Raw genomic sequence first — 8,597 nt, forward strand, 5'->3', positions numbered from 1 at the left:
TAATGGATCCCAAATCAGCTTCTCAACAACCCCAGCTCGGCAAATCGACCACCGGTCTATGTGGTTGCTATAGAGATTGCAGGAGTTGTAAGGCCCTTTTTCTTTCTTTCTTTCTTTCCTTTTTTTTTTTTTTTTTTTTAAAAAAAAAAAAGAAAAAAAAAAAAAGAAAGAAAGTGTATCATCTTTTTTTCAGTTGAGATAAAAAAAAAAATAAAAAATTATAATCTTTGTTTTTTTTTTTGTGTGTGTGTGTGTGTGTGTGTGTGTGAGTGTGTTAATTACTTCTTCTTGAGGCTGTCTTACCTGCTTTGCTTCATTCATCACCTTCGGCCGCAATTCTGAGTTCATGGACGAGGGTCGAGTGTGTGTGTAAATTCTACTTTAACTACAAAACAATAATTGTATGGTTTTTAAGTGATTAATTAGATATTGAATAATTTGGGTTATATATCTTTCATCCTTTTTGCATGCAGCTTGTGGTTAGGGCTGTTAAGTGAGCAAAACGTCTCGCGAGCAAGCCCGGGCTCGGCTCGCATATGCTCGGCTCGTGCTCGACTCGAATATTAAATGAAGCGTTTCATGAACACAAATCTTGGCTCGAATATTAAATGGCGTAACCACAAGTTGTGGTTACGCCAGCCTAAAGTGCCTCGCCCTTACCCATTTCGGTGTTGTATGTTTTTACACATGCAGATACCAAACCAAACTAAGAGCCAGATATTCATTGCCAAAAAAACCCTTTGGGGATTTCGGTCAAGAGTACCGCAAACTCAAAAACCGTGGAATTGACCCTTCAAAAGGTAAAATACCAAGCATGCATGCTCTTTTTTTGTTTTGTTTTTTTTTTTTTATAATTTTTTTTTTAGTAGAAAATAATTAACTCTTCTGATCATATTATCATTTCTCATGCACAACTATTTGGCGTTGGATGCAGGGGCCGACCTGTATAGGTCATCCCCCCAAAATTTTAAAATTACCCTTAAAATTTAAAATTTTACTCCTAAAATTTATGGGTTTTTATAAATGCCCGTCAAAAACTAAATTTTTACATTTTGTCCCCCACTCTTAATTGCCTAGTTGTGCCCTTGGTTGGATGTGATGCAGGTTGGGCATTCAATTCGAGATTGGAGGGTGGAGCCACAACGGCTCCATATGTTGCACAGAAGATCACTACAAGAAATCTTCTCATCACGGTCGACTTATTAGGGGCGACTGTGAAGTCGACACTAATGCTTACTTATTAGCATCGACTTTTGAAAGTTGCCTCTAATAGGTACATATTAGCGTCCACTTTGAAGTGGACGCTAATAGTCGACCCAAAAGATAAATATTAGTGTCGACTTTATGCGGACGCTAATAAGTCGACGCTAATATACTAGCGGGAATTATACCAGAGGCAGGAAAACTATTAGGGCCGACAAAAATAACTATTAGCGTCGACATATGTCGATGCTGATAGTTTAGTAGCAGCGTCCACAAAAAGTGGACGCTAATAGTCCTATATAACAATAAAAAAAAATTAACAGTCCTCAATAGCGTCCACTTTGAAAGTAGACGCTGATGGTGAAGCATTAGCGTCCACTATCTCTTGTACAAAATAAAAAAAATAAAAAACAAATTAAAATAAAAGCTCAATAGCGTCCACTCAAAGTAGACGCTGATGATATATTACCAGTGCCCACTTTGAAAATCGACGCTAATGATGGAGCATTAGCGTCCACTAGAGTGGATGCTAAAACGCTTGTACTAAAATAAAAAAATAAAAAATAAATTAAACTAAAAGCTCAATAGCATCCACTCAAAGTAGACACTGATGATATATTATTAGCGTCTACTTTGATAGTGGGCACTAATGATGGAGTATTAGCGTCTACTATAGTGGACGCTAAACCTCGTGTACAAAAATAAAAAAATAAAAAACAGATTAAACACAAAGCTCAATAGCGTTCACTCAAAGTGGACATTGATAATATATCATTAGTGTCCACTTCGAAAGTGGACGCTGATAATTGAGCATTAGCGTCCACTCCAACATGCTTGTACAAAAATAAAAAAAATAAAAAAAAATATTAAATTAAAAGCTCAATAGCGTCCACTCAAAGTGGACGCAGATAATATATCATTAGCGTCTACTCTAATAGTGGACGCTGATAATGGAGCATTAGCGTCCACTAACGTGCTTGTACAAAAATAAAAAAAATAAAAAACAAATTAAATTAAAAGCACAATAGCATCCACTCAGAGTGGACGCTGATGATATATCATTAGGGTCTACTTTGATAGTGGACACTGATGATGGAGCATTAGCGTCAAATTTAGTGGACGCTAAACCTCTTGTAGAAAAAAAAAAAAAAAATTAAAGGCACAATAGCGTCCACTCAAAGTGGACGCTGATGATATATCATTAGCGTCTACTTTGATAGTGGACGCTGATGATGGAGCATTAATGCCAAATTTAGTGGACGCTAAACCTCTTGTAGAAAAATAAAAAAATAAAAAACAAGTTAAATTAAAAGCTCAATAGTGTCCACTCAAAGTGGACGCTGATGATATATTAGTAGCGTTTACTTTGATAGTGGACGTTGATGATGGAGTATTAGCATCTACTCTAGTGGACGCTAAACCTCTTGTACAAAAAAATAAAAATAAAAAACAGATTAAACAAATAGCTCAATAGTCTTCTTATCCTCTAGAAACTAATATATATTTTATTATTCGGTTGTTTTTCTTTAATTTTCATAGCTTCATGTTTTCTTTCAATATATATATATATATATATATATATATATATATATATATAAGTGACTAAATTACCTAAAAATGATTTGTACCACTAAAAATTAAAATCACATCAAAATTCCCAACCTTTCATAAAAAGTCTTGGTCGTCGGGGGGAGCTTGGCAAAGCGAAAGAATATTGATTAGGGCCCACATAAACTTGTCTTAATAAAAGTCAAGGTCACCTCTTCATGCCCACGTCCTGGTCGTTTCAAATAGGACACCATTGCATGCATGACGGGGTTCCAGTTCGTCTCATACACGTTTCATTTTTTTTAAAAAAAAAAACATGTTTTATATTACAGCAGGTCTTGTTCCTTGTTTGAGTCATCCCTCCAGTTATATATATTACAGATTTTAAGAAGCTTGATGCAATGGGTGATGGGTCTGTTACAACTTGTTAAGATTAATTTCTTTGTGATTTTGGTCTAAAAAGCCCAAGATTGATGCATTCGATTTTTTCATTATCTTATATTGTAAAATATTTAATATTATCTGTAAGGAAGTTTAAGGTTGTTGGAATTATGCTAGCTTGAGGAGGCTCAAGATTATTCCTCAAAATACTTTTCTGTTGTTCTCTATTTCGTCGAAATTTCAGAACAAACAATGGACCACCATCATTTTCTTATCAAGAGATGAGAACAATTCAAGAAAATTTTGTAGATACAATGGTTCGTCTCCATCAGTGAGTGACGATAGATTGTGATAGAAAGAATTAATATTGATTAGGGCCCACGTAACTTGTCTTAATGCTTGTCGTCTTGCCCCGGTCTTGGTCGTTTCGAATAGGACATTAAACATTTGCATGCATGAAGAGTTCCAGTTCATCTCATACACATTTCATATTTCTATGTTTTGGTTCTTTTTTTTGTTTTACCTGTTTTATATTTTTGGTTGAGGAAACTTTACAAGGGACTCCTGAATTGAGTTTTGAGAAGACCCTCCCAAATTTCAATTATTCTTAATTTCATCAGTCGAACTTTCAATTTGATGCAATTTACCTATTTCCGTCAATTTTTGTCGTTAAACCCTAATGGAAACCCTTAAAAAGACCAAATTACCCTTCGATGGTAACCAAACCATGGGTCACCTAGTGATTTTTTTTTTTTTTTTTTTTTTATAAATATAATAACTTTATTTTTTTTTTAATTCTTAATTTGAAAATAAGGGTAAATTTGGAATTAAAAAAAATGTATAATGATCATTTTATCACTTTTAACGTTTAAAAACTGACGGAATGGTACATTGCATCAAATTGAAAGATCATGGTGTGAAATTGATAGCTTTTGAAATTTATAGGAGTCTTCTCAAAACGCGTGGTACTTCGGGACATTAAAACCTAACAATTAACAATAGAGGCGAAAGCAACTTTTTGCCAATTTATGGACCAAGTTTGGATGGAAGAGTCCAAATAATCTTTCTTTTATTTTATTTTTTATTTAAAAAAAAATAGTATAATCTGATTATTTGGACTTCAATTGGTTCAACTAACATATCCACATGCATAATTGCATATATTTTAATCTTTTTCAATTGAAAAAAAGTTAGCATAATCATTTATTTATTTATTATTATTATTATTATTATTATTTTATATTTTATGCCGGCTTACTACTTGTGTTTCCTTTGTCAGTCCGTTGCCTTTGGCCTTACTTATCAATTCACATGCACAAGCTCACAACCGTGTGTATTTAACATTAATTCTCCATTTTTCTCTCTCTCTCTCTTTTTTTTCTTGTAATTTTTGGGTGGCATGGCTCGCTATGTACGTCTAGAAGTTATATTCATTACCTTTACAAGTCGAAGGAATAATAAGCTGTCGTTGATGGAAATAGATTTGTAACTTGTGCATATCACAAGTTAATCAAACAGACCAAAGTCAAATAGACTTTTGTAACAGTTGAAACAGACTGAAGTTAAATAGCTAGACTTTTGTAACATTTGAAACATAATGAAATGTAATAGACTTTAAACTTTGAAATAGTCTTCTCATCCTCTAGAAACTAATATATATTTTATTATTCTGTTTTTTTTTTCTTTAATTTTCATAGATTTATGTTTTCTTTCAAAATATATATATATAGGATGAACACCGAGCTTATTCCCATTTTGGCAACAAAATATAGGATGAAAACTTCAAATTCAAATTTGATACTTAATAACTTTATTTCGCAAAAAGAGCGTATATAAGAAACGTGCTTTTGTTTTTTTTATTATTTTGTTTTGTACTAATGCCTACATATTATCTTATTAATATATCAATCTTGATACATATTTATGAAGCTTAACAAATATATTTTTTGTTGCACACAAATTGTGTTATAAAAAGGTTCATAAAAAAAAAAACTTTGGCCCCTCTAAAGATGAAGTCGTGGTTCCGCCACTGGCTTAGGGAAAGCAACTCTTTGCCAATTTATGGATCAAATACTTTTGGATTTACTTTGTTATTGATTTGAATGAAAATCTAAAAATTTATTTCTTTTTTTGAAAAAAAAAAAAACCAACACATGCACTTTTCATACGGTACGCAAATCTTGATAAGTGACTAATTAAATATTTGTTGCACTAAAATTATAATATCCCAATTTCAAAGTTAGCTCTCATGAAGTCTTGGTCGTCGGGTGGAACTTTTGTATTTAAGAAGATGAAGCCACCATAGCTTGGGACTCTCGTGCAAAACAGCTGCTACGTACTCTCGATCGGCCGGCTGCCATGAACTCAAAGTCACTTACTCTCGGCCAATGGTCCACCGGTCTATATGATTGCTTTGAAGATTACGGGAATTGTAAGCCCTTTATCCTTATCTTTTTCTTTTTATTTATTTTTTTATATATAAAAAAAATAGTATCAGCTTATTATTTGGACTTCTACTGGTGCATGCAACATGATCAATATGCATGCATATATTGCATCTAATCTTTTTTAGTTGAAAAAAAAAAAGGTGTAATAATTTTTTTATTGTTATTATTATTTCTTAAGGTTGTCTTACCTGTGCTGTCCTTGCGTCACCGTTGGCCGCACTGCTGAGATCGTGTCTAGAGGTGCAACGTGTGAGTAAATTCTGCTCATCTTTCTTTTCTTTTTTTTTCTTTTTTTTTTTTCTTTTTGTTAAGATATATATATATTAAAAATTCACAAAGCTCCCTTCAACTTTTATGCGTTTGAAATTAAACTCTCAAAAAAGTTAAAAAAATTATCAATTCACAAAACCCTACCTCTAAACTTTCACTCGTTTTGAAAGTATCTCTCCAAAGTTCAAAAAATCTCAATTAAAGGTATCAAACTTTCAATTTCTCTCAATTACCCCATTTAGTTATAATTTTTCTTTAAATATTGTAAACATTTTCAAAATACCCATTTTTTTATTATAAAAAAATTGTAAAGATACATGCTTTTATTATTATTTAAAAAAAAAAAAAAAAACATATTTTCAATATTTTTGCAACTTCATTGCATTTTTTTATATATAAAAAAACAAGGGTATTTTAGGCATTTTGATAAAATTAACAAAAAATCTTAACGGAATGGAATAATTAAAAGTTTGATACCCTTCATTGAAAGGTTTTAAACTTTGAAAGAGTTGTGTCAAAACGAGTGGAAGTTATGGGGTTTTCAAAAGTTTCCTCTTTTTATTTATTTATTTTTTTTATAAAGAAATAAAAAATTACAAAGATTCAGACATAGGTATTTTTGTAAATTTTGTTAAATCCTTACTAACACCTGAACCTTTGCACCCCTCCGTTAGGATTTAACGGAAAAATGTGATGGAAAGGTGACATTACAAAAAAATTGGAAGTTCAATATACTAAATTGAAAGTTTTTGAACTTTAAAAAGATAATTACAAAAGTGATGAAAGTTCAAGATGAACTCGTTGATGTGAAGTTTTCTCTCATACTAATTTAACTAAAAGCACTAATTATAATTAAATTAATTTGGCTTCTTTCTTACTTTTTGCAGCTTGTTGTGCCGCGGGAGCAACCTATGTCCTCCTTGCCTATTTCGGTTGTCAATGTTTGTACACGTGCACATTCCGAGACAAACTTAGAGCCTTGTTTTCCTTGCCGGAAGATCCGTGCGCAGATTGCTGTGTCCATTTTTGGTGCGCTCCTTGTGCTATTTGTCAAGAGTACCGCGAACTCGTAAACCGTGGATTGGACCCTTCATTAGGTAAAATACCATCGTCTTATTTTTTATTTCAAAGGAAAAAATATAAAGTCAATTCATGTGATTTACCTAATTTATAATTAACTCTATATGATATTAAAATGAATTCAAAATTTTATAAAGTATGTAAAAAAAAAAAAATAATTCATACAATTAAATTAAATTCTGTGTGCTAACTTAACAAATTCCGTTAATGTTTCTTCATCAATTGTGATCATATTATCAATTCACAAGCACGTACATACAACTGCATGCATGCATGTATTTAACAATAATTCTCCATTTTTCTGTTCTAATTTTTTTTTTGTTTGGCTTTGGATGTTGGATGTGATACAGGTTGGGAATTGAATGCTAAGAAAATGGAAGCTGCAGTCACAAGTGCTCCATCTGTTGCAAGGGGCATGGCTCGTTAAGGCTTTCGGGCTTCTTCCTTTAAGAACATGATCCTTTTTAATTCAAATAAACTGAAAAATATATAGTTAATTATATTTAAAGGGTATATTTGTCTTTTCACTTTTTGATGGAACAAAAATTATCCTCCACAATAACTAACTGTATATTCTCTGGTTCAAATGAATTAGAGAGAATCCTAGTTATCCTTGTGTTCTAGTTTGCCATAATTGTTATGTAGGATAATAATAAAATATTATTGCATGTCTTTAAGTTAATTATATTACCTTAATTTACATTTCTAAGGAATAATAAGTTGTTGTACGTTGTTGTTGGACATGATCGTACCGACTTGCATGCAACATGTAGTGGAGAAACCTAGAAAGCAATGTTTAGTTAAAAATGAATTACTTTATATATATATATATATATAAAATATCGATTAAATGATTAAATTTACTTCTTCTTACTAGCTTAAGATTTTAGAATATAAGTGATGATTTAATAATATTATGGTATCAGAGCCAATGTTCATGAGTTCTAACCATAACTCTACACTACAAAAAAACGGCCATTTATTCACGTGTTAAACAGTATATTTTTTTGGCACGTCAGTAACTGTTGACGTGTTAAAATTGACACGTCAACAAATTATTTACTGACGTGTTAAAATCTACCCGTCAATAATTCCTGACGTGTTGATTTCAACACGTCAGCATTTACTGACGTGTTGTTTTCTACACGTCAGTAAATTTGAGTCAAATTTAATCTAATATTATTTTAAAATTAATAAATAATTGATTTATTATTTACTGACGTGTCAAATACTAACACGTCAAGAATTGTTGACGTGTTAATTTAACACGTCAAGAATTATTGACGTGTCAAAATAACACGTCAACAATTGTTGACGTGTCAAAATGACACGTCAAGAATTGTTGACGTGTTATTTTGACACGTCAACAATTCTTGACGTGTTAGTTTGACACGTCAAGAATTGTTGACGTGTTATTTTGACACGTCAACAATTGTTGACGTGTCATTTTGACACGTCAACAATTGTTGACGTGTCAAAATGACACGTCAACAATTTTTATATATATATATATATGATCCAAACATTATTAGGGTAATTTAATATTGTACAGTATGATCGAATCCCAATTAACATTCAATAAAATTAATTTTTAGAAAACAAGCACCGACCAGTACTTTAATATATACTTTTCTTCACGTGGCATGTACCGTAACCCATTCCATTTGA

General features: G+C 31.8%; 1 pseudogene; it reads left to right on the forward strand.

Moving 5' to 3' along the window:
- Positions 1–5,490: 5,490 nt before the first annotated feature.
- Positions 5,491–7,356, forward strand: LOC132185278 (cell number regulator 10-like; annotated as a pseudogene).
- The last annotated feature ends 1,241 nt before the right edge of the window (positions 7,357–8,597 follow it).

Source organism: Corylus avellana, chromosome 7 (assembly GCF_965113065.1).
Source record: "Corylus avellana chromosome 7, dhCorAvel1.hap1.2, whole genome shotgun sequence".
NCBI lineage: Eukaryota > Viridiplantae > Streptophyta > Magnoliopsida > Fagales > Betulaceae > Corylus > Corylus avellana.